The following is a 27,715-nucleotide window of genomic DNA, read 5'->3' on the forward strand; positions in this document are numbered from 1 at the left end:
GAAAGAAATTTTGTTGGCAAAAAGGTTGAAAAAGAGTTGATTGGAAGCAACTTTTGAATATAAGCTTTGACATGGAAAACACTTTACAGCTCAGACAGATCACATGAAAAAATAAGTCTCCCCTTCTTGAGAAAAAAAAAAACATTGGTCAAAACTTGGTGACATGACAAACTATGCACAATGCACCAAACTAAAGAAAGAATTCCCCAGTCCCTCTCTCCATTTTGTCTCTCATTTGGACCACAGATTACTTTTGTTTGGGACTTCTTGATAAAAGTTTTGTTTCTGGTAGTTTTATCAGAGCCGTGCGTAAAGCACCACCACCTCCTGTCGATGTGAGATAGCCTAATCTTTCCAAATCGAACAAGATTGCGGAAATGTACATGATGTGATTTTTCTTTCCTTTTTTTTTAAAAAAAAAAAACATTCTTTAAACATTCTTTTTACAATTAACTTGATATTTGGATGGAAACACACTTACTATGGTGTGGACAAGTGAGGGAAGAAAAGCCTGGCTACTAACAAAGTGTTTCAAACAGTTCAGGAGCCGTGTCCTCTTTTAGAGAGTATAACTCCCTCTGGGCACTGTTACGCTGCAGACCTTTTACACACCCAACAAAGCTGTGAAGGAAAAGGAAACACAGAAAGCATGTCATGTCCTCCTTTTACTTTTTTTTTTTTTTTTCCCCCACAATATTCACCATCTGATTTTGCTGTATGAAAAAAAAACTGAAATCGATGAATCGATGTGGCTCAATTTCAGTAGGGATTTTAGTAGAATTAAAGTTTTTTTTTGTTTTTTCTTAAAAAGGAAAATCATCTTGAAGTTTGTTTGAGATACTCAATGAGAAAGTTAAATGAAAACGAAAGCGTGGTATCAGAGTCGCGCCCTGTCAGGTGAAACCACTGCAGAACGGCCTCGCTGCAGAGTGACTCGTCTTTCCAGCACTCACTCCACTGGGCCATGTCAGAACAGATCATGTGTGCCTGTGTGGTGCTGTCTGCCAAACCAGTCAGTCATAGCGACCGTGTAAAGTGCTTTTCAGTGCCTCGGCCCCAGTTGTAAACAGCTCCAGTGTGTTAACTTGGTTTGTAACAAACTACCTTAACAGTTATTTTTACGGCCGTGTGATGATGTCGGGAACGGTCTGCTGTCTACAGGTGGCACTTAACCTTTCACTCAACTTTCCTCACCACCCCCTCTCTTTCACTTATAGTTAGTCTAATCTCACAGTTAATTCACATCGTTCAACACGCAAAGCCAAACAATCTGGGCACTATCCATCATCCAGCTGTTGATACAATCTGCATCTCACCAAGCCTTTGTCACACTCACTGTAATGCCTGTAATAACAGCTCTGTTGGTGATGACAACAACAATTCACAAAGACATATTTAAAGAGATCATTGGATATTCTCCCTGGCCGTACCCTGTCCTTAAATCTGCTAAGGCTCTGCTATCTTCATGAGAAAAGTGACTACCAACACAAAGAGTGAAGCCACCATTTTCTCTTTATAGTGGTGGTAAATTTTCCAAGAAGAAGAACTGTTGAGATGGAGCGTGTAGTTTGGAAGAGAAGCTGTTTGTGTGTATGAGGCCTCTCCTCCAGGAGCTCAGTGCCTTTGGGAAATAATGAAAAATAAACACAGAGCCTTGATGTTGACTCAGGGAGAAGTGATCCACAGGTTATTACTGCACTCCTCTTTCTCCTGCTCTCCCATGGCTCTTGGATGAGTTTATGTAAGCTAAGAAGACCCCCCCACACACACACCCCTCCACACACGCACGCACTTTGGCCTCCAAGGCAGTGCAAGTCAGATGCTGCTGTTATGTCTGATTTACACCTATTGCTTTGCAGCAATAATAGATCAATTCTATGAATACAAACCATACTCAGGAGCACAAACCACTCTCCAGTAATGTAGCATCAACACAAAGTGATTATGGACCAGCTTATTGGACCCATAGTCATACATCCCAACATCCTGAGGGGAGGATCTGACAAACACATGAAGGATTTTTCTGATTTGTGTTCTTTATTGAAAAACGGTGTACCTACAAAACAAAAGTCTAGAAACTAGACCTCTCGTCCCCGTTTGTTCTGGAGGCACAGATGCTAAAACACTAAAAGCTGTGAAGATGCTGAGACTGGTCGATATAGACTGTTTCAAGCTATAGGCTAACAATTATGCTACAAATGCATTTGTGAGCTTTACATTCTTTGACAAAATGTATGATAATAATTGAAACGACACTAAAAGAAGGGTCATGGGAGGGAATAGCTTTCCCACAAACCTTAAAGCCGTTATTCACACAGCAGACGCAGCATAATCGCAGCTTTTATCTTCATTTGACCAAAAAAAAAAAAAAAACATTACTCTTTTTCTTCAGCCCTGCTACAAGAAAGCATACCAAAGTTAGACCTGCCTGTCTGCCTGCCTGCCTGCTTGTACTTGTGCCCCCATGAGATGACGAGGCGAGCTGGTGGCGCCATCTTGTGTGTCAAACAGGTATGTAAAGATTATGGAGGATGTGAGTGTCTTTATTTAGAATTTCTACCTGATATCTAACAACCATTACGAAATGGTCAATGTATATCCTAGATGACCATTTTTAAAACCAGCGTGTATTTTTAGCGTCACAAAAGGAAAAGCAGAGGTGAAACAGTAATAGTGGACAACGACTCACCAATTAAAGAGCAATTTTCAGATCCACACGTCACAGAAAGGTTGTGGCTGTCGACACAAGTCTGACTTCTAGCAGGTAAGCTAAAAAATTAAATTAAAGAGCTTAAATAACACGATAGCACTTATTTTGTATACTTTTAAACTCGTGAAAATGTTATTTTGATAAACGTTGTCCTACTCGTTTGAAATGGACCCTTATAACAGTCGTTAACGGGTTTTTAATCGCAGCAGATATCTCGAAACGTCACAGCATTTAACCGATGATGGCGACTGCGTCGCGTGCTGTTGCGCCTTCTGGCTCGCTGTTACAGTTTACCGGGAGGCGCTGAGCCATCGTGAACGTTATTAAATACACCTGTGCTTTTCTCCCTGGACCAAGCCAAACGGTTTATTTAGGAAAAGTAGCCAGAAGATGTCGCTGCGACACAATGCTACCCCGGACCAGAAAAAGAAAGGTTTAATGACGCTCTTCAGTGGAAAGGATGAGAGAATACAGCTCAGGTGTGTTCGTTTCATGTCGCGTAGAGAGGACAGAGAACGGGTCTGTTGCAATGCTTTCAAAACGTTTTGACTGCTATAGGAAATATACATGTTGCTTCTTCACTTCGCTAAATTTAGACCTTTCACGGTGCAAAGTGTTGGTTTGTGGTGCAGGACATGCACTTGTAAAAAAAAAAAAAAAAAAAAACATCCTCTAAATTTGCTATATTTGCTAGATTATAACTGGTCTATTTAGTGTGTACATAGTTTTAAAAAGGTAAAATATTCAGAGTGTGAAAAATACACTGGATTAATCAGCTTTCCTAAATGGGCTGTCAGCAGGTAATGAGGTACAGGTTCATTCCCCCAAGAAGTCAGGGAGTCCCTCTTCTACTGCTGGAATGATAATGGATGTCCCAGTAAGATGTATGCATGTCTGTACCCAGAGCTAGATGTTTCTTAATTCATTCATGAGTTCATCCAAGGGCACATTTGAGTCCATTGGGATTTACACAAGTCTGTTAATTATATTGTGACAAACAGCAGGTCTGTGAAAAATTAGGCAAAACTATGCAAAACTGTACAAGTAACATCTGCTGACGCAGGGGGGTGTTTATCCATATCTGTGCAGTTTGTTTCTGTAGATTTGTGTCATGAAGAGAATCGCTTCCACCTGTCTCAAAGGTTGTGAATTTGTGATTAATAGTTTGTGAATGACGCTTCTTGATTCAATGGACTGAATAAATGATGGAATATTTGTCCTGGGAACTGCATTTCTTATCTCTTAAGTAAGGAAATAGAGATCTAGAGAGCTGATCAGCCTTCTGTCAGGCTGCCCTGAGACAATCAGCCACAAGAAGGTCATTCACTCCCTGAATTATTCTCTGTTATCCTTTTATAGATGCCCTGTGGCAAATTGTAGAGTGAAGAGGCTCTGCCTGACAGAGATCTTATCCAGAGAGCAACACAGTGAAGCAGTCATCCACAGACAAGATGGAGCTGGAAATTAACTTGCTGGAGATCTTTACTTCAGCCTTACAAGTTGAAGCGTAATAGCGGTAAGATGTAAAAGTTTTTTTTCTTCTGAGAAGTGGCTGCTTTTAAAGTGTTCAATTAGCTCCACATCTTGTTAGATCACACATCACAGTTTAGTTTTGTTTCGTACATGTTTAGTATTGAAGGCCATTTGTTTGAAATTGCATGCAGCCACAGCTGTCAGATAAAGAGGTAGAAGTGTGAATTTGTACCAAGTTGAAACGCATAATTAAACTCGCCATACTTCAAGAGTGCTTCTGCACAGGATTCTAGGGATTTTCTTTCCCCACCTTTCTTAGGTAAATGGTAAACGGCACTTCATATTGCCTGTATAAACTTGATTAGATCGTACAAGCACTTTTTCTGTCTCTCCTTCACCCATTCACACAGAAACTCATGCAGTGCTTAATTTTACACATAAGGTCTTGCTGTTACCATACTCACTTAAGTTGAGCTTAGTTTGCTGTGAGCATTCGTGTTATTTCCTCTGTGTAGTAGCATTTACCAATCAGCTCAATGTGCTTAATGTGCATTCCACCTTGGTACTACATCATGTCGACTCAGTTAGCATGAAAAAGCAAATGTGGATAGGAGCATCTTTCCAAGGATTTCTGCTTCTGAGCTGATATAGTGGAAGGGTTGTGTGAAAAGTGCTACTCTCAAAACCTGAATAAAATGTGCACACAGTGTCAACAGTAAAATGCCATGTAACCAATGGGACTTCTCCAAAGAGGCCTTTTTAAGATGATAGATGGGCTCCGTGTAGCTACCTCAGGAGGTAGAGCTCGCTGTCAACTTGTCGGAAGGTCAGTGATTTGATTCTCTGCTTCTAAAGTCCAGAATGTCCTCGAGCAAGATACTAAAACTTAAAATTGTCGAGAACTACTTTGGAAGAGGGTTCACTATGAATGTGTATATGAAGGGAGTGTAAAGCACTACTTTCTTTCACAGACACATTCATAGTTGTCTTAAACAATCCAGTAGGAGACTAGAATAACATTTATAAATGCAGTCTATTTACCAGTTAGTGTTCATGCTGGCTCACTGTCGCAGTCTCATGACATAACGCTAAGGCTAAGGCATAAGGCTAAAAAGCTCAAATCTAACATGAACTGACTGATAACATGCTTCCTAACTATCTAAAGCACAGCCCATAGACTCCTCTAAATATCCAGATACAGCTGAGTACATTCCAGAAGCAAGAAAGCGATTAGTTCTACATGATTGATTTCTTATAAGCACACAGTATGTTTCATATTGTAGATATTACTAAACATTGGATGACTGTAATTATGTGTAGCACCTCCCTCAGTGGCCTCGTCATGTTTGAATAGTTTATCAATTCATATCATCTCTAACAGTAGATTTCTCTTGTGCACACTAAGCTCACTGTGTATTGAGCTCAAGGCTGGGTGTCCTCCGTTGGTATGTCTTTGTCTCCTCCCCATCACTCCCATCCATCCATCCATCTGCGTTTCTCTCTCACTGACTCTCCTCTGAGTGTGTTCCAGCCATATTGTGTTTGAAGTCTTTCTGCTTCTAATGAGCCAATTGTTCTTGTGTTTTGTTCCCTCTTGGGGAGTGTTGTGTAGCTAACAACACTCTGCTCGCAACCCTTTTAAAACATATTCACTGCACCAGGGAGGGATAGGGGCCAACAAAACAATAATGCCTTGGAGCGTGTACAAAATGAAAAATGTGGTAATGACAGTTGCACTAGCAAAGTGACAGCACATTCTTTTCCTGTCAATTAGACCTTGGTTATTCAAAAGCAATTTGCAACTCCCTGTAGAGTGAAATGTGTGCCATCTCCCAGGCCATACTTTACGATTGTGTAAGTGATGTATTCATTCTATTTCACTGCGTGTGTCCCAGTTTGACACATAGAAATAATATTAAGGTTGGAGACAAGTCACAGTGCTATATTCAAATGCTGTTCCCTTGAAAACAAAGAAAACTATTTTGAGGTGTGTGCACATTATTCTCTTTGCATGTATATGTCTACCCATAACTGTGTTACAAGGGCTATTGATACAATTGGTATTCAAGGCCCTGATTAATTGCCATGGCATTTGGCTGTTCTCAGTAAATGCCATATCCCATGCCGAGTGCTAGGTTAATGGATGTCTGCTCATTTCAGGCCTAGCATTGTCGCTCTTTTTCTTTACTACCCCTCCACCGTTCTCTCTTCCCTTTCTTTCCTCTCCTCTGCTCTCTCCCCTTCATCGTTTGGACAAAGGTTAGCTGTGCTCAATCAGCAGAAATAGACTCACAAGTGGACTCATCTCATACAGCTCTCATGTGCAGGCTCTTGAGAGCTTTGGCTGGAGTGGGTTGGCCATATAAAAGCTCAGCTTGCTCTCTATTTCTGTAAGTGCCAGTTCAAAGGTAGATAAAGGTTATGTCTTCTGCTGTGACCCTTCATTCTGCAGTAGATATGTTAGGATAGGAACTGAGGAAGAGTCCTATCTTATATAATTTGAAGTGTGTATACCTTCTAACACCAAATTTCAGGTTGTCTCTATAACCCAAGAATAAACGACAGATATGAAGAATTAGCTCTTGTCCTCAAGTGAATTAGTTTGCTCTATCTTAATGAGGTTTGTCTTGTCAGAGGGAGCAGTTCAGAGTGTGCATGCTAAATAGACTGACACTGGAACAGCATAATAGCACGTAACTGTAAGAATATATCCTTTCTCTGGCTCTCTTCCCACACAGCCACACAATTACCCTTATACACAGCTTTATCTTGTCACATCCAAATGGGAATAGAGGACCAAGCAGAGGGGAAATTGTCCTTTTTTTCTCTCTGTGTTTCTTTTAGGATCACTAATTTCAAAATCTAATTAACTGCAGAAAAACATGTCACCACTCCGACTGGAAACATCAAATGCAGTTATGCAAATGACCCCACAGATAATAGAATGCGCCTCGACAGAATTTCATTCTGGATGACGTGAGTTCAGATAGAAAGATTACTCAACCATGTCTTAGTGGAGACAAACAGGAAGTGATGAGCCTGGTAATTTACTGCGTTGGTATTTCTCCTGTTTGACTTCAGACAGCTCATTAATGGGTGAGGTGTCACCCAGCTGGACAGAAAGACAGACAGGAGCATTACTCTCTGGCTCCATCAGCTCTTTCGTGGCTTTTGGGTGGCTTGCTTAATCTCTGAAATGTTGTTTTTTTTTTTTTATAGTGGGTGCCATATGAGATTTTACACAATCCATCATCTGCGTCTCATGGGGGAGGGGAGAAGCTGCTTTATCCTCCCACTTGTCTTTAGTCTGCTTACTGGGCTGTTTCAGGAGACCCATGGAGAAGTGGCCACAGGGCTGCAGTAAGGAAAACATGTCTACTTCTGTCTGTGCTTCATTATATCAGTGTGCTGTACAGGCCTCGTTCTGCTGCGTCTGGGTGGTGTTGCTGTTGGCAGAAAGTGAGAATGTGCAGTCAGTATTTGTATCATCCGGTGGACGTGTGCTCAAATAAACAAACATTGTGGACCTCACATAGAATATTTTAAGAAAGCATCCCTGTGGTGTTGATCTTTTCTTGTGATGTCACTCTTTACAGCAGTCTCATCAGGAGCCCTCCTCACATCCAGGCAGCTACTGAATGCATGACAGGGAGTGTTTGTTTGCAGACATGGACTCATACAAAAAAAAAAAAGCAAGGTCCACTCTGTTGCGAACAAGTGATTAATAATTGAGGACACCAACCACGGCTCCTTGCTTATCTACATAACCGTTTAAAACCTCTAGATTTATAATTCAGGCTGCTCTCTCACTCCAGTGAGTGCTGAGATCGAAAGGCTCTACTTGAGGCCACTTGAAACTTCAGTGTCCTCCAGTGCTGGGCACCTTTAACACGGTGTGCAATGCATGTGTAAATCTTTATTAGCATAAAGCGCTGACCATGTATACCCTACAAGTTCACATAAATGGTAATTTAATTACACTTTAAATTCACTGGGGCTCCTTTTTAGACAAACCCATGTGCGCTTCTTATTTGATATGTGTAACGGACACTATGCTGAGTGCTGCACATTGATGCAAATAACATGGTGTCAAATGGGTTTTGGTTAATTAGCTGGTGCTGTGGCCCTTAGTGGCTTGTGTTCCTGGGGACCGCCGACCTTGACAGGGGGGCTTTTCTTTGATCTGTGGATCCCACGGTCTGCCAACAGCTGCACAACCTCTGCAATGCTGCCCCACATGGACAGATGGGAACTAGGTCTGTGAGTGAATGTCTACCTCTGGGAGTATGTTTCTGTGACTGATCCAGTTAGCCTCCAATTTCATTTGACTAAAATATCCTTTACAGTCAACTTCTAAACAGTCACATTGAATAAACTTTTTAAGTTTGACCTCTATTTAGTTTCTTTATTTTCTACCTAGTCTATATTGCTTATTTCCATAAGCAGACGAACAGAGATTTTTCTGTTCTTTTGCGTAATAAATAAAAAGTCTTCATTCTAATTAACTGAGTTATCATCTTTCCCTAAACTCTACATATGAGATGGTAATAGTCAGTAACCACATATTTGTTGATATAGAGCCATGTCCAAATGGTGAGACAGATGTTTTTCAATCAGAACAGATCACCTTTCAGTCATCTGACTGATGCAGCAAGAATATTTTACTCCACCCAGACTTGAATACACCTCTCCCTGCTGGCTAATTATCACACAACATGGGCTCTTTGAGTTAACTTGGCAGGGTGTCCCTGTTCAATATAATTTTGATGGCTTGTACACCATGTTGTAATGTCAGCATGATGTTTTGGCAGATGGGGTGCACAAGAAATCAACGGAATCCTGTTTTCTATTAACAAGAAATTAAAGCTGCATCAAGGGGCGTCAGTCAAGCTACAGCTGGTGAACTGAATTCACTGTGTTTACAATCAATCTCCAAAGATATTTTGACTCTTTAAATGCACATGTGTCAAAAAACTTCTAATTACTGTTTTACTCTCAGTGTCATGGGCTTTGGGATAATTGCCGAGATGTCTCAGTGAAACAGGGTCGCTGCGGATGTTAGTAAGTCAGGACTAACAAAAGGTACCCGGGGATAAGATTTTCTAAACCTTTTTTTTCCAGTGCTTTGTTTGTCTCCATATCCATATTTATTGTTTGTTGTCTGTCATTTTCAACTTTGCTCTGTAAAAAGAGTCCATTGTGCAATTAAGTAGTGTGCAAAAAACATTATTTTCTATTTTATAAATTCAATTCAGTTCAATAATACCTAATCCCTGAAGGGAAATTGTATTGCTGTGATATTAATTATTGTTAAAGATATGCAATTGTTATAGATGGAACGCAAATCAGCTTTGCCAGCAGAAGTTCTTCCAGCTGCACAGCATCCAAACCAGCACAGAAATGTGTTTCAGAAATCTGTGTTTTCACAGAAAAAAAACTCAGTAGAAAATCTCAAAAAGTTGCAGAGGAAGAAACAGTTTGACCAGAGCTACCTCAGCAGGTCACCTGCCTCTGGGGAGGCGCCATCCTGGAAAGTCTTTTTCAGACTTTCATCAGTTTCTTCAGCTCGGCAACTGAATTTGAAATCCGCACCGAGGAGACTGTCGAAGCCTTTATTTGTTCTAATTGCACTATTCAGGATTGTGGGACACTCATGAACAAATGATGGCATTTCATCAGGATACAAAACCCTCTGCTGGAAAACAACGTTAGCTCATAACACACTAATGAAGTATTTATATTTTCAGTAGGAGCGTGTGATATGATGACGACAGCAGTGATGAAATGGATTAGAGCTGTATCTATAAGTGATGATGGGACAATGTGTGGTGTGCAGCGCTGCTGGGATGTAGTGATTGTAAGAACATGAATGGAGGGAACGCAGTCCAGGAGTATTGCTGGAGATTGCACTTATAATTAGCCAAGAGAGCTGTTCTCTGAACACATGTTTAATCCTCTGCTGACTGTATGTGTTGCGGGTCAGCACATTGTTCTTAGATACATGCTGAATACGTGTCAATAGAGATTTTTAACCTATGCAAGCTTTGCAGGAGGCATGGATGGGTGCGATGTAGGTGTCTGCCTCAAGCAATAATCTTAGGAGTTAGATAGCTACCTGCAACAGCCCCCGTGCTTTTTTTCAGGAGAACTGCTTCATACTATGAGGACTTATTCTCAGTTCTGTCACCCATGCAACCTTGAATCTTTACATTTTCAGCCTCTGGGTTTTCTCCTTTGTCTGTCCATCACATTTATTTTCCTTTTTACTAGTTGTTTTTCTTCATGTTGTAGCCATGGTGACACACACATCCATCCAGGGTTTTTCTAAATGAACAGAGGGCATGGCGCCGGTGATATGTGTGTGTGGTGGTGGAGAAAAGTCAGCCTTGAACCAACTGACCCACACCACAAATATAATGGGAGCTGGTGAATAGAGCGGAGAGACGTGGTCTGCCTCATTTACAGAGGAGTCCTCCCCTCTTCGTGCAGCCAGCTGACAGTGGATATTTTTATCAGCCTGGCACACACAGCGCAAAAAAAGGAACAAATTCATTTGTAACAGCCTACTCGCAGCCAAGGACAAGATCTCAGCGTGATAGCACATTGCTGTCTTTCTGTGCTATCAGAAGAGAAATGATTCATTTTTATTCATGCACCTGTCCTGGCTTCATCATGATCAGGTTGTGTGGAAGCCCTTTCCTACCGTTTTTTCATTGAAGAAGCAAACAGAAAAGCAAGGTCTGGACTCTACCTGTGGCTTTAAAGTGTGGCTATTTCTCTCTGTCAACAAACAGACATTATTTTTGGCCTTTTCTCAATCTCATATAAGTGTGTCTTACTTCTTGCCTTTGTTAGATAAATCTAGAGAAGGGTGAAAGATCCACAAGTCTGCGTAAGGAAAGTTGCTCAGTTTCTTGCACTGATTTGATGGATGATAGATATGTTGATTTGCGTTTAAGCCGTTAAAAGTCAGCAGGATGACACAGTTTAGGTGTGCGTGGGATAAAGTGTGAGAGTGCGAGCATGAATAAACCATGTGTTTAAGTGGTGTCACTGGGCTGCTGTGTTGGCATGTCAGCACCGCTCAGGAAAGACATGGCATTCTCTGGAGAATTGTCTGTAATCCGGCATGTAAGAGCTGCAACGTGGCTCCTTTATATAACTCCCAGACATCACTTACATGCATAAATTGGAGAAATTAATAATTTTCCAGAAGTATATATATTTTCTAAATGATATATTAGAACAGCTTAATGCATTCTTATTAAGGGTTCATGGTTCCAGTTGGCTTGAACAACAATGTTTTTGTCTTTGTTTTTTTCTTTTTTACTGGATTAGCGTTGACTCCGCATGATGTTTGCACAGGAAATATAATTTTCTTTATCCTCAAATGCCATGCAAATCCTCTGCCTTGAAGAATTTGTTTTCCGTCTGCGTTGAACAGTCATGGCCAGAAAAATACTGTTTGATTTTCTCAAAACACAGCAGTTTCATCTCTTTGCAGTGACACAAATAGCCCGGTGTGCCAAGCTGACAGATAGATGATCCATTGCAGACACTGTAATTGAAAACACTGAGAGGGGGTGGACAATTAATCTCTTTTTCTCTCACTCCTTCAAATTTCCATGGAGAAAAACCTCAAAATGCAGATAATAGATAAGAGTGTTATTGATTAGATAGGGTGGGAGGAGAGGCAAAGAGGTGCAGAGGTTCTCCATCACTAATCTCTCTGGCTGTGACTGCATCTGAATAACCTGCAGAGAGGGATAAACAGGCGCATCCATCACGGGAGAGCTGGCGCAGACAGAGATGGATGCCTCCGCCCTCTGCCACCCTTTCCGCACCTCTCCCACTCGGTCAGGGATATGAAGTGACACCGGCACTCAGGAGGAATACCTGGCTTCAACTGAGCAAGATACTGCCTTTCGTCTAACTCTGCTGTGATGAAGGCAGTTAGGATCTTTAGAATTGTCTCCTTATTTTCCATCCCTTTGTCTTCCTGAGTTTGCAGGATGACCCAGCTTAATGTATCCTGTTTGTTTTGCCAGAAAGGAAATTGGCTTTGTGTGTGTATGTGAGTGTGTCACCTTGCCCATTTACACCTTTTGTGTTTGTGTATAAATTGATTTGAGTGCACATTTAATTTCTATCTGCATGCTCATGCACTGTGAGCCAAATCTCCTGTGCTGCCTGGACCCAGTGAGCAGGGGTGCCCATGCCAGCTCTCTTCAGTGGTGCCAGCCTGATAGATATGGTGTGTGTGCCAGGCTGTGTTTTCACTCCTCAGCCCTGTAGTGTTAAGATTGATCCTTGGTTACCTCCCATTCCTTTCTCTCCTACTCCTCTGTGCGCCTCTGTTTTAATGAGACTGTGAATAGGTGAAGCTCACAGGCTCCAACAGATGGCCAGAGCTGCCCTGGTTCACTGTCTTGTACACACACGCAGTCACACACACACACACACACACACACTCTGTAAGTTTGCTACTGAATGAAAGCTGAGCGAGAGAGGATGAGAAGTAAAAGAAAAAACAAGAAGCAACACAGAAGAAAAAGGGCATAAACAGCTGACTCGTAACACGCGGGAAGAAAAATGGAAAAGAAGAAAAAGTGCTTAAATAATAACGGGAATATGCTAAAATAAGAGGACAAAAATGCAGCTGAAAAAGAGGGAGAGCAAAATTGAATTGTAGATTGAGGGAGCCTCTCTCCTCCCTCTTTCCCTCCCTCTTTTATTTATCTCATGTGAAACCACGCCTCCCTCCTTTCACTTGTCAGTGCATCTATAACAGTGAGCTGTCTGCACCGGGCTGTGTGGGGGGTGAGAATAGCTCCTCACTCTGCCAGCACAGTGGACCGCATCTGAACAGACCAGACGGGGCTGGATGGTGCGAGACTTGTCAAACAGGTGTGTGAAAAATCGTATTTGTGCATAAATGTCTTTTTGTAATACATGACAGAGGACAGCATGTGCATTCCTCAGCGTACAGTCTCTTCTTCCTCCTACTTCCAGAGTAGCAGATCTAGAAGGTATAGTGCTGGAGCTTTGCCCTAGTTTACACTTGAATGCTCTGATCCATTCCGTTTGCCTCTGAGATTTATGCATGTTACTAATGGCGCTGCTCATCGAGGTAAGAGAGAAGAGACCTTTCGTTCAAAGGATACTTCGGCGTAGCTCTAGACTGGCTTTGAAACGGAGCAGTGAGGAAACAAGGTGCTGTTTATTGGATGGAAGAAGTTATTAGTTTTTATGCTGGACACTGTCAACATGTGTGTCTCAGTCTAGGTTTTAAACATATTTTTTTGTTCATGCCACATACATTCAAAGGCGTTTTTTACTAAGCTGCATCTGTAGGAATCTACTTAATTCAGTGAAACAAGTCGTGTTTTTTCTGTTAGACTATCTTCGGTTTGGTTTTCTTTGTCCTCCTATTTCACGTTCTGCTGTGTTTTGTCAACCGAAGATTCATTGTGTCAGCGCTGCTTTGTGTTCACTTGGTCAAATAGAATTCTTACTGTTGCTGAATAGGGTGCATGTTTTAAAACTAGAGCAAAAACAGCAATGGTGAAAATCTAACTTTTTTTTATTCCAAAGACAGGATCGGTCCAGTTTTGATGGGCTTGCCTTTTGGCAACGTTTTTTTAGAAACCGATTAGGTATCCACTACTCAGCGTTCATTCAAGAGTCGCCATTTCAACAGTTGCAGCTGCTGCCGCTCCTATAGCAGCCTGCACAGCTTTGGTCTATGAGGCTGATTCCAGCTAATGTACTCGCTAGCAGTGTTTTGTCAATCTGTTTATGGGTCAAAAGACTGTGTCATCATCAAGTGGTGGCGGTTAAGAGCGGTGGAGTGCAGGGAGGTGTAAGCACCGACCTCGAGGCTGAAATATTTATGACAAAGACAGCTGTACGTCCCTGAATGCTGTTTGCAGCGATGTGGGTGGATGGATGAACAGATTCAAAGATGGAAGGATGGATGGAAAGTAACGAAGCTTTGGAGATTTGTTCTTTAAGTGTTCATTATTTATCACAACACACTCATGGAAACTCTAACCCCCACATCAACTGGCCTCTTTTCTCACTGAGAGGCCCGTTGACTGAAGGAGGATACTCCTGCTTAGTCTACCTGTCAGCATGTAAAACGCAGCAGCATACTTAACTCTGCACCCAAATGTACATTTTGTCCATATTTATGTTTACTCACATTCAAGACATTTTTGCCTGGTTACGGTTGCCAGTTTTATGAGAAGTACATTAAAATCATAGCTGCTATTGTATTAGTTGCAGATATGTAACTAATGCTCTCCCACTGAATAAATTTGTGCTCATACATAACCCAGGCACAGCATTCTAGTAAACTTCAGCCATTATGCTCGCTTCTATTTTCCTGCCTTGGTTGTCCACACACCCTTTCTGAGACACACAAACACCACACACACAAAGGCACACATTCAATCAGTGGGGGTGACGACCTTGAGACCTGTTGATGTCGTTTTAGGCAGCCGTGTTGAGAATACATAAGAGGCCATGTGGGACCTCTGGTGAAAATGGGGTGCTTGACATGCTGTTTGTAAAAAAAATCTCTCAAAATGTGCAGGAGGGCTGGTTGAAGGAGCCGAAGGGAGAAACGAGCATGAATATGAATTGTATGCTAATGCTGCACGCCTTGGCTGTTGACTCCAGCTGTTGTTGAAAGCAGAGGACATGTTCCCTCATCTCCACTCTGGAGAGAAAACATTATCGACAAACCTATTCTCAGCGTAGCCCCTTCCTTGGCCACAAGGGCAGCATAGTGGCAGATATCAGCAGCCAAGGTGACACTTGGCAACAGTCTCTGCAGGGTCGCAGGTGGCCTTTCCTTGTCTGCTCATTTCCCCCCGCCTTGACCTCTTGTGGGTAGGTACAGGTTTAAATTAGACTGAATTAGAGGGACTCAAATCTAATGTCACCAGTGAACTTCATAAAAGCTACAGCTTTCTCCACCTTCTCCACTTTCTGCCCCACTACGATCTACACTGTCTAGATAGTTATCTAGTTGGCATTTGCTATTTTACCAATAACAATTTTACAGTTGCCTGCTGTTTTTTGTTTTCTGTTGTAGACAAATCATGTATGTAGTTCTTTCATTAGTTGTGGTGTTGCTTCTCTTACTACAAAGTGAGAATAATTCTCACGCAATAACACACAAAATGCCATCTAAGGTGGTGTGAGGAGGCCATTAAAAGCTATATGAGATGTTGGTGCTTAATTATGGATGTAGTTTGCTGCTGTCATATTATGATTTTGTCAAATGTCAAATGCTTCTAAGCAACATGCCAATTCAAACTGATTTTAGATAAAATTTCAACATAAAATGCCATGTTCCACAGCTGCTGCTCCTTTACTGATTTACTTCCACATAACGCCTTTTTAGAATAGGTTTAATGTAGTTTAATGGGAAGTGTCTCTTACCTGAATCCCTGTTCATCTGATGAGGCAGATTTGCGGGATCAGTATTGAAATCTCTGTGTTTCTGTTGTAATGAAAGCTGTCTGAAACTGGGGCTTTTTGACAACGCCCCTCGCAGACACTCCTCTCTGGAAAGTGTGCAGAGAGCGAAGTATAGTCAGCATCTGATAGGAGCAAATAACCAAGTGCTGTGGTCCACGTTTGTAAGAGCATGTGACTGTAACGAAGTCAGATCAGCGTGCACAGTGTGCATGCTGTTCATGTGTGGACAGCCATTCCACTCCTGTGTGTGACTACAATCAGATTTCAATCTCCTCCCTCTGTATGGCTGAGCTGCTGCGGCAGAGGTGCCCAATCGGGAAATGTAATTATACCCTGCTGGCCACAGAGTACGGGCTTCACTGCCCTATCTGTCTCAAGAGAGACAGCCGCTGGAGGCCTCTTCTCACTTGCAATATCAAACAACTGAGATGTTACTAAAGCCCTGTTATATCTGGGAATTTTGTATTAAATCCTGATTTCAATCTCCTCCCTCTAATCAGCGTTCAAATCCTGGGGTTATCTGTGGCCTTTTGTCACAGTTTTGTTACAGCTGTGAATAATTTATGACAGAATTAACTGAGCTGGCTAAGAGCAGTGACTGGGAGAGTTTGGAATACAGCCAAAATCTGATTCAAGTTCAATGCCATTTTTCTCAGCCTTTTCTTCCCTTCTCTGATAAGCAAAATCTTATCGCACCAGGTGCTATTATTACCATAATAACTGTCATCTTCATTTTCTCCTCTTGAGTCACTGACTTATGAATCTGAAGAGTTTTTATTGTTTTTTTTTATTCATTTTTTTATGCTGGTGTATATTCCTCTCATCTCAGCATGTGTTTTTATATTTTATGTCCGTGTCTGCTCTGTTGCTTGCTTTCAGCAGAGACCCATGCTGAGGTGGTGCCTATTAGTAAAGCAAAAGAAACAGACACATCCCACTCTCCTGAATTTAGGAAAAAAAATCAATGAGAGCAGTCAGATAACAGCAGGATAAGTGGCCCATTGATGTTACGATGAGATGAACGCAGGACGCAGTGGTGATGGTAAGACATGCTAACCCAGGCCAACTCTAATTTATCTGTTGGGAAATTCACATAGAAAAAAGACAACAAGAACAAGAGATGATATAGTAAATGTATAAAAGAGAAGAAGAGCTGTCACAAACCTACAAAGAAACCTACCAGAAAGGTCTCTTGAGTCTTCGGTATAACAGGCACAATGCGCTCAGCATCAGTGAGAATGCTAACCAAGAATACTGACTGGCATCCCAGCAAATGTTAGTGTGATTCCCATTTCATCATGTTGTACCAAGTCATGGTACCTTATAGGCATCGCAGCCGAACCAGGACTCTTATGTCTTCTTCATTTCCTTGATTTTCTACACTCCAACTCTACCTAATCTCCATTTCTCTGTTCACCACCTTTTCTCTCTGTGTACGTAACAACTTCAGCTACCTTACCCCCCTGCACTTGCAGCTTGCCGTACCCTCTGGGTGTAGTAGTCATTGTTGTGACTAATAAGGTTTATGGTATTACAGATCTCTGAAATTGGATTTTCTCACTATACCAATGCAAAGGGATTACAGGCTTAAAGCTAGATACACTGAGGCTCAACTAACTTGTGTATGAACTGTTTTTTCCTTTACTGCACCATCCTTGAGGTGGGCAGATCAAGAAATGAATGTGCAAACAGTTATGAAGGAAGACGGGTCTGATTTTTCTGTTCGGTTCTGCGTCTTGTGGAAAAGCTTCCTATGCTTGGGCATTTAATCAGTCCATAGTACATTGCAGATAATGTACTGGATAATGGTGACTCTGAATGGAATAAAGTGGATATGGAAACTGAATTAAACAATGAGACTGAACCAGGTGCATGAGTCTTCAATGTGCTTAGTGCAGGGTTACAAATAATTGTATATGAGTGCATGTATTTGTAAACCAGGGACTTTTAAAGGTCCTGCCACAGCATTTCAATCTTCTGCTGTGCTTGGATTATTGTCCTGTTGTATGACCCAATCGTTACCCATCTGCTACTGTGGTTGGCAGCTGGTGTGTTTGTGCATATATGCTGTGTTTAGTTTTTGGCAGATGTGGTCCTGTGCATTATGACCAAACATCCTCACATCTGTCCAAAGGACATTGTTCCTGAAGTCTTGTGGTTTGTTCTGAGCTGCCATGTTCTTTTTAGAGAGTAGCGGCTTTCTCCTGACACCCTTCCACGCGAGCCATACTTGTTCCATCCTTTTCCTAATTGTACTGTCATGAACGTTAACATTTAACATGCTAGCTGAGGCCTGCAGAGTCTGAGATATAGCTCTTGGATTCGTTACAGTTTCTCCGAGCATTACAGCTCCTGGGAAGATTGACAACTGTCTTGAATGTTTTCTACTTGTGAATAATCTTTCTCAGTCCAGAATAATTGACTGCTAATTGTAAGAAAATGTTCTTATAACCCTTACTAAATTGATGGGCAGTAACTATTGCTCCTCTCTTGCCAAGCATTGTGTTAACACACACCTGAATGCTCCAGACCAGTAAGCTGCCAGAATGTCTTCTTTTATAGAGGTGCTTGCACTTGATCGTCAGTTAATCAAGAGCATTTAATTAGCTGCACCTGGCTGTTATTTACCCTCTTAATTCCAATGGAAGCAGCAATGATGTATGTCGTTGTCGACACCGTGCCTCTGGATTTTAGCTTATTTTTTGTTGATAATGACACAGTATAACATTCATCTGATGTTGTATTTTGAGACCTGGTAAGGTAGTTATTTTTTGTAATGTAATTTTCTGATACTAAGAACCTCAGACAGCGTACTCTCTTTTTTTTCCAACATGACAGTATGTTCCAGGCAATTAAAGAAATTCTGAGTCAGGCAGCATTTTGGCTCCTACGCCTGGATTTTTATTTCTTTCATGTCGACCACTCTCACTCTTCCACTCTCTGTCTCGTGTGTCCACACAACTTTGACTGTGTTTGATCTAATTCTCATCTAATGAATCTTTTGATCTACCTCGCCTGACACTCAGACACATCCCAGATTTCTACAACCAAAGTAGCTTGGTTCATTCTAATCCTTAAAATCTGACTGCTGGGTATGCAGCTGATTCCCAGTGATGTACAAGGAATTGCACTGTCTACCCCGGGCTTAATTTGAGAGAAATGAGGCTCTCTTCTCTAACCTTAACACCTCTCAAAACCCATCTCATTACCAACGCAGATGAGTTCCATTCTTATTGTTCCGTTGTGATAGCACATTTAGCAGAGCCGGAGTGAAGGAGTAGTGGACAAAATAGAAGGGAGAAAGCAACAGAGAGAACACAGAGATGTTGGCAGGAAGGTGGTGTTGATTAGGAATTATGGCTTAGTGAACTCTTAATTGGGCAACAGATAGGGCTGGGGATGCAGGATCAATAGAGCCAGGGCAGGGGTCCCAGCACACTGACATCAATCAGCCAACTCGGTGAATACACCCAGTCAAAGAAAACAGGGCCTCTAGCTGCAGCTTAATTACCCTCTTGGTCAAACTTAATTTGGATCAACCCAAACAAAGAACTCATTCCAATTTACACTGTCTGAGTGAAAAAGATGATTTAGTAACGTATATGTGGAGATGTTACTCTGTTTGTGTGTTAAACTTGTAAGTACAGGAGCATATAGTAGCTTATATAACGCTCCTTATTGGAAGGAATATTAACTAAACCTCTGGTGTATTTTTACTTCACCACTATAAATAGTCACTTTCTACTCTTCCTCACCTCTTGCTATTTGCCAGGATAATAACCATCTTTCTGCCCTGTCACTTTTTGATGTATCATCCCCTTATTCACACCAAGGACAAGGCCAGGTGTCGCATTTTCTCGCGGTTGCTACGCTTGTCACACTGCCTTGTCACCCACAGCCTGTTCCAGTTCCCTCCCTTCTTCCTCCTCCTGTCTGATTATTTATTTTAAACCTGTCATTCCTCTATTTCAGTGAGAGAAAAAGAAAGTAAATCACTTTTGCAATTTGCAGCCTGCTGTGTCTGCTGAATGCTTCTCATTTATGTGGATGTCATCTTTGACCACATAAAATCCCGTCAAAATAAATTACGTCTCGACTGTTTTGTCTTGTTGTCAGCCAACTTAAGCTTTTGCTCCTCATGTGTCCTTGGCTTTAAATGCCTCTGTCAGTTTGGTATTAAGTTATCTTGGAATATACTACAGAGTGCAAAGAAAGCCTTGACAGAGATCTTAAGCTTTTTTTACGGCCACAAATGGACAGACAGACAGGCACAGGTGGCCAGACTCACCTCTCCTTGGTGCCCATGTGTGGCGAGCAGTGCTGGCCCAGGCAGAGAGCAGCTGAGGTCACAGACGTGCCTTGGCAGTGGGATAACAGCGGGCATATAAGGCTCTCCAGTATTCTTAGCCATGCTGTACTTAACAAATGCACGGACGTGTGTGGTTTGCCACACTGGTGCGTCATGGAGATGTTGAAGTTTGTTCACCCTGGCACACCTGGGTGAACAATGACTCTGGACCTTGGCTGCCTCTTGACACCTCGTTTTAAAGCTCTATAAGTCTGAAAGCAGTGTAAAGATTTTTACTTGTCTACCTGACTGAAAGTGAGCAGTATTTACAGACAGTAGCATTACGGGCACAAATGTATCAATATCAGCATTGCAAATGTTCTGGAGGGCGAAAGATAATTCTGTTTTAAAAATCAGGCCAGATTTTTTATTCCCTGTTTTTGGTCTAATGACAGGCTCTTCCTCATGGAAACATCAGTCAAACATGGCTGTTATCTACTGTGAATACCATGTGGCCTGGCATAACACGAGGGGTTATTTACTTCCCTTTCCCGATCTCACCGCTTTGTTTTGGCTTTAAACAGATGTGTCAGCATCTCTGAGATAGGTGTGAGAGGAGGGGTTCCTGTTAGTGGCATCTGGACTATTACATATGTAGGCAGCATAGAGACAAAACAAGGGTGGATTACACCTCGATGAATCAGAATACAAACGTTTTATAATTAAAATGCAGCATGTGTGCCAAGAATTCATTAATTCTGTTTGCTTACAGAACTTTGCAGTCTGAGGCTGATTTCTGAGGAACAGGAGAAGATCAGAGGCAGCTTGTTCAGAAGAAGAAGGTAAGGTTGTTCCCCACGTGCTCACTTTGCCTCCCTCAGCCCCAGCTTTCATAAGTGTGGCTTTGTTTCTGTTGCTGTTCTTCTTAATCATTTTTCAATACATGTTTAATTTTAAAGGTTGGCCAGTGCATGCAAGGCCATGTCCTCATGTTTCATCACTAAAACCAAGTGATAAAATGACACAGGCTCTATCTTACATTTATGTGTTTCTTGCACCTCTGTGGGTATCATTCCTCCATCTGAGCAGAAACAATTTAGTTCAGGGTTATTATTGCTCTGACAATGCGTTGTACACATCCCAAAGGAAATAAACAGAATGTGATACAGTTACAGTCACCGCTGTTTACTGCAGGTTCATCACTGAAGCAGACTCATACTCGTCCCTCTGTCTCCGTCAGTCTAAAATGTTTAATTTAATCTGCAGGCCAGATAGCCCTTTGTTCAGCACTAATAAGTGAATGGTTATTGTTGGCTCCACTGGAATGGAAGTCATGATCAAAGAGCCTGTGTGTGTTGTGTGGTCACAGCACACGCTACCTCACTGGCCATGAGTCCAAAATGGCAATGAAAAGAAGAAAGGAGAGTGAAATGAAAGATTCAGGAGGTGGAGTGAGGCTTTGGGAGATACTACCAGAATGAAGAAGTGATAACAAAGCTCAGAATTATTGGTTAAAATCCGAATATTTGCACCCCCTCTCCACCTCATCACTACCTGTGTGGTTTTGGGCTGTTAAAGAGCCTCGTGTCTTTACTGAAGCAGCTGGGGCTTCTAGTTGGAGGTGCTGCAGTGTTACAGATATCCTGTAACATGCTGGTGCATTTGCTGTGATCAGTGCCTTCCTGTGTGAACAGTTGGGCAGCAGCAGATGAAGCCACGCTCAATGCATGTGGGCATATTATGTGCACAGCTGTGCAGCGTTGACTCATTACCACCTGAGAAAAACAACAGTATGGGAAAATATCATTTGGATTAACAAGTCTCTACAAAAGGCTGCCAGTGTAGCTGTGATAGTTGGTTTTTGAAGAAATATGCTTGACTATGGAACTTTTCATGTAGGTTTGAGGGAGATGTACTCTGATTTTTCTTTTTGAGTCTGTGGCACTTGCGAGAGCGTACAGGTGAATGCTGCAGCTCTTGTAAGTATTCTGTTTGAGGACTGATTTCCACTTCAAATCTCCACTGTGAGGACAACATTCACCTTTCACTTTCTTCCTCATCTTTTTGTTGGTAGAGGGGGGCTTCAGCACTACGAGATAAAAGTCAGGTCTTCAAGAGAAACTCTTCAAAAGCACAGTTCATCCACTGAGTGAAAACCTCCTCAGTTCAGCTTTTTTGACTCAAACCACTGTCCTTTGCACAGAGCTCCGCTTGTTGTCGCTGCTTGTTTGTGAACTTTGTGAGTTATGAGGTTGCATAAGATGATTTGGTATCTTATGAGTGACAAAGGGATATTTTTTCTTCATGCTTTAAGGGAACACCTTTCTGTAGGTGGCAGTTTCCCCTCCGGTTGGTCTTCATAAGGGGCATGTGACACATACCGTGGGGCTCCTGGAATATTTTCCTGGGCCTCATTTTCCACATCAGCAAGACGGAAACTGCCAGCTTACTTCCATGCTCCATTCTGCCCTCTGCCCACTGATTAAAAGTCAAATATTAAAGTGCGCTGTTGTGAGCGAGGCCTAATTGATTCTTTCCGCCGGGTGCGCACAGAATGGGCTGACAGCAGGCGATACGAGGCTTTGTCAACATTGGGCATGCTGCCTGAAGCTCAGGACGGCACCCCAATAAAGCCCCCTGTGACTGTGCCAACCTGAGGCGCCACACACAGTGAGGCCACTCAGAGCTCCGGCCATGCCTTAAAGTAACGACACAGTGGCAGTTCTTTCTTTTGCTGTGTGTCAGCTCCCATCGGCTTGCTGGGAAGTCGGCTCACTATTTGTAAGGAAGCGGCTGGCTGTGACGAAAGTGTACGTGTGTGCTCACTCAAAAAAAACCCTCTTCAGTCACTTGCATAACCACTCATCTAACATAAGCAATCTGGGGCGATGGCTCTGAAAGGAGCATTCATCTGAGCTCCACAAAATAACCTCCTCTCTTTCCAGTCCACCATTCCTGTAGTCAAGATCATCACTTTGATATCTTTTAATCACAGCTGTGCCTAAGAGCGAGCTCACAAAACACATGGGGACATGAAGTATGCCGTCACTGGCCAGCGTGTGAAAAACCCTGTAAAGCTGGTGAAGGTCCAAGTGGAAGTCTCGTTAGCTTGTATTGTTTTACACTCCCTAAACTATAATATAAGAATATTTAATTGGACCTGAAGAACAGTAAGACAATATCCCTCTCTCCTTCCTGCTGATTTTACCCCGCAACATGTTTAAATGAGTTTTTTAAGCTTGGATACACCTGGTAAAACAAGTCTGGTATAGCTTTTCCCACAGGGTGTTGTAGGGGGTTTATCCTCAGTGCTCTGTAGGCTTAAACTTGCTGTGCATTTTACCTCTACTGTCCGGAGAACACGCGTGTCAATACATTACATTCTATCCTTCAGGCTGTGTTGAACAAGAATTTCTGACAATCACAACTCTGTGTTAATCAAGCGAGTTTGCTACTTCTGATCTCAGACATCAGCCTCACACTGCAGGACAGAGGATAAGCTCTCATTTTTCTTTGAAAACAGGTTTAAAAGAAAAAGAAAAATCGATCAAACTCATTTCTTTTTGCCTGCAAGTTGTTGCTGTCAGTTTCAGAGGCTCCACGTGAGATGATTGGTGAGACTTCTCATGTGCCCATTTTCTTTTTTTTTTCTACCTCACTACAGCATCCAACAGCCAGCATGAAAATGAACATGTACGATTGCTGGTAGCGTTTCCATTGAGACCGAGCCGAGCAGGAGCCGATAAAAGCCTGCCTCAGCTGCAGAGTCATCTGACTGAATGTCGACAATTCAAACATATTCACATTACACTCCAGAGCCAGATGATAACATGGGTTACCTGTGTAAAAAGGGCTTCTGATTAAGGTATTCTAATGTTCTTTTCCCTCTCTTGCCTACTTATCCTATGACTTTTCTGGCCATTTTATTGCCATCACTAAAGGCTTTACTCCCCATTTTCTTTCAATACTTTGTTACTCCACATCTAGGAGAATATAACAGTAATCCTGGTTCAATATATTGTTCATTAAATGCAGACATGCATCCACAGCATTTTCTCATGAATCTATTTGACCTTTATGCTCCATGTGATCCAAAGTAAATGGGCATAGGTGCCTGTTAATCCCTTCATGGTTGAAAAGCTGGATCCATCTCCACATTGCATCTGGTGCTTTATGTTCCATTTGAGGTGATGGATGGTGGCTTGGTGTTGTGTGGGGGCAGTGGTCAAAGAGCTGGCTGATGGTGGGGTAATTATGCTATTAGGGAAACTGTGCTCTGACACAGCACTAATTGCAACACAAGGTTGATGAACTTCATCAAGGCCACGCTCATTCATTTTGAATAGATGAGAGAAAATAAAGCAAAAGAGGGGAGCAGCAGGATGCCATTGACTGTGTGTTGAGAATGTTTTGAACTGGGCCTAATCAGAATGCATACCTTTCCATCTGTGCTTATCCTGCATTCAGTAGTGGAGGTTTTCACATCACATTTCAGTGTGACCGATTGCCAGCACAGCCATGGAGTGGTCTCTGAGCTGACAAGTAATCACAATGTCCTCTCCTCTGAGTACTGAGCTGGGTTTAATTTCTACCTCCATCCTGTTACTTCCCTGCTGAAGATCCCAGGGGGGGTCCAGGGGCTGAGAAGGGGTCACGATCACAACCGCAGGGGGGGTGACAGCTGGCTAGCTTTCTGACATGAGCCTAATGGAGGGCTAATAGGACAGAGTCAAGTCCCAGAGACGCTGCTGTGACCTTGGTACGAGCCTGTGGAGACAGGTAAAGATAAAGAGGAGGAATGTAAAGGTGAGGGTCCATTATAGAAGCCAACAGGCAGTTGGTTAGATATCTTTCCCTCTTTGACTCTCTCTTGACTTGACCTTTGCCTACCTATGTGTCCACTTATACTCCACAATAAACTTCAGTAGTAAAGTAAGAGATATTACACACAAAGGGCCAGTTTGTCAGGTGTTCATGTATTTATTTAAAGGCACGAGTCTGAGTAAATGTTCAAATATTTTTCTAAATGTCTTTTCTTCTTGTTTTTATTATTATGAGTTGTTCAATTTTCTTTATCAAGATAAAAAATAGTATTTTTTTCTGTGAAATTGCTCACTCCATATTCTATTTGTCAGAACAATTATTAGAATTGCATCAAGTACATATTTTATTATTATCATATGTTATTATCATATGAGTTTAATTTCACAGTTTGTCCAAGAAAAACTAACAGTCAAGCAGCTTAGCTTCATTGCACTTTGACTGGACACAAAATGAGATATATGGATCCAAAGCGCAAGAAGCCTGTAATGACTTTAGGTTAGTGGTCTGTAAAATCCCCTAAAGCAAAATTGAAATTATTTTTGTTCAACAGTAGCGTAAATATTTAATATCAATCTTCATTCTGGAATATTTAATGTTCCTATGTTTGTAAACAACTGGCCCATGTGTGTGTTCTTGTGTGCATATTTCAGAGGTATCAACACAGATCAGAGGTGCGTGGAGGCTGCGGGGACAGCCAATAAGCATCATCCATAGTAAAGAGAGAGCCACGACTGCCTGATCAATCTAAGCGCTCATTAAATGGCTGCCAAGCCCTTTGCAATCCGATACAATATCAATACTGTAGCACCACAGAGAGACCTCTAGAGCTGTTAGGCGAGCTGCTGGTGGCTTCGCTGTCATTACCGAGTGGGCGACATGCCAAAGATCCCCTTCATGGGCCACTCAGGCTCCCTCTATGGTCCCAAACATGGGTCAGGACAGACAGATGGGCTGTCTGGGCAGCTGTCCCAGAGACAAAGCAGAGAGATGGATCCCGACCTGTAGAGGCGGAGACTGCCTGTGTTCTCTCACACCACAGAGGGATGTGATGGGCTGTGTGTGTGTTTAGTGTGTGCAGTTAGACTGCATCATGGTCTCACCTGAAGCTTGTTTTTTCACCATGACAATTGCAAGGACAATCAAACATGTTTGTGTTTAAACAGAACAAAAGACTCAGATTCAGTTAAACTCCATGTTAGGGTTCAGAAAATCAGGAATTTGGCATGCAACTCAAGACTCCTGCTGGGAAAACCACAGGTGCTGAATATGATCTGAGTAGAGCAAATGGGTGGGATATAAGTGGCCATACATAGAAAGTCTCTGTAATTCAGATCATTGTGTGCTGGTCTCCCCTCTGTGCTCCAGCCTTAACCTCCTGTGTGGTTCCGATAGGGGAGGGATGGATCAGTGTGTTCCTCTCTAAACCATCAGTAATCCTCTGACAAAAGGGCCAGGAGAAAGGCTGCTTGAGAAAGTGGGGGGTAAGGACAGAGAAAGGGAGGAGTAAAGAAGTCCAGAGGCAGTTGTTGCCTCTCTGAGTCCCAAGGGTATGCTTAACACAAGATAAGATGGCTCTCACTGCGGCCACAGGGGTCTGCATCCACTCAGTGTAACACCCTGCCATGTAGAGCCTTTGTGATTAGTCCAGAGCCAAAGTTTCTCAGTTTGTTTTTAAAAAAAAAGTCTATAGAGCTGATGGCTTCTGCAATTTCTGGTCCGTGTACTGATTTATCTGAGCTGTCTACTTTATTTAGTGAGCAGTTGTTTACTGAAAGCTGAAACCGATAGTGTCTATAATCATCATTAAGTCAGTACCATTAGGAGCAGTCCCCATTGCAGGTGCTAATTTGATGATGAGGAGAAATGTCATGTAATTAAAACACGACAGATGATGGCTAAAAACATTTGAGCCCTGTGGAGTAGGATCTAATTTTACCAACACGTGTGCAGCTTGCAAACGAGAGGCAGACGTTATTTAGAAAAATTGCTGCAATATTGCGAGCACCCCCCCCTGCCTTTTTAGTGTGATAGAGTTCTTCACAGATTACATTCTGAGCAAAGTTTGACTTGTGACTGGTTTAACAGTTTCGCAGCGTCATACAGAAGTCAGTTTGCTGCTCTGGGATCTCAATAAGGTAGTTAGGTCGGTGGAACAGTGAGTCCTGTCTGATGTGTCTATAATCCATTTAGTTGAGATGTGACACTGTAGGGGGGCTTTGACTCTGGTCAATAAGTGCCAATAACAAACAGTCATCACTCAGCGGGCTGTCCTGTCCACCAGCTTGCTCACTTATTTCGGCTGTCAACCCCTGTGTCAAAGGGACACATCACAAATGGCTTTCCCATACAAACCTGAATTGGACAGGAAAAACAAGGATGCTCATAGACTGCAAAGCAGGCGCATTTCCAGAATAAGCCCATCTGAAGGGAAAGCAGCTACGTATTTACAGAACACCATTGACAGTGGCTCAATCTGTCAATCTTAAACCCAGAGAGGTGGCGCTGTGGGGGGTTAAACCCAAGTCAGTGACAAACGAGGCTCTGTTTTTTATTTTCTCTAACACCTCTGTGTTCTCTGTGGGCTCTCATGGAGCGCACCGCAGTGGTGCAGGGGAGGAGGGGGAAAGGTCTGACCCTGCCGTGCACCCTCGTTGAAGCCCTCAAAAAAACCTGCAGACCACCGCGGCAGCCCCACATGCCGTGCGGTTGCTGCTGGAAACGGAAAGGAAGCGCAGAGTGGACGTGTGAGAGTGAAAGTGAAAACTGGAGCGAGATTAAGACTGAGTTCAGTCAACAAAACAGCCTCACAGTAGCAGGTTTTGACATTGTCATTTGATGTGTGGCTGCAGTTCAGTCTCATTAATTCTTCAATGAATTAGTTTGTTCAACCTCGAGGACAAAAAATGGATCAGCAGTAATTGTGTGATGTC

The 27,715-nt window shown here is 42.4% G+C and overlaps 1 protein-coding gene across 5 annotated transcripts in view; it reads left to right on the plus strand.

The window, feature by feature from the left end:
• The first annotated feature begins 4,097 nt into the window (after nt 1–4,097).
• Nucleotides 4,098–27,715, plus strand: part of sulf2a (sulfatase 2a) — a 43,309-nt gene continuing 19,691 nt past the window's right edge. For 4 of the 5 annotated variants that reach the window (XM_072382757.1, XM_072382761.1, XM_072382759.1 and 1 more), the window contains exons 1-2: nt 12,974–13,090; nt 20,734–20,803. The gene's annotated coding sequence lies outside the window, so the exon portion shown is untranslated. Of the gene's footprint in view, nt 4,227–12,973; nt 13,091–20,733; nt 20,804–27,715 lie in introns of those variants that run through there. The other variant, XM_072382758.1, reaches the window with a different exon arrangement.

This window comes from Leuresthes tenuis, unplaced genomic scaffold (assembly GCF_036924035.1).
Source record: "Leuresthes tenuis unplaced genomic scaffold, fLeuTen1.0.hap1 SCAF_3, whole genome shotgun sequence".
Lineage (NCBI taxonomy): Eukaryota > Metazoa > Chordata > Actinopteri > Atheriniformes > Atherinopsidae > Leuresthes > Leuresthes tenuis.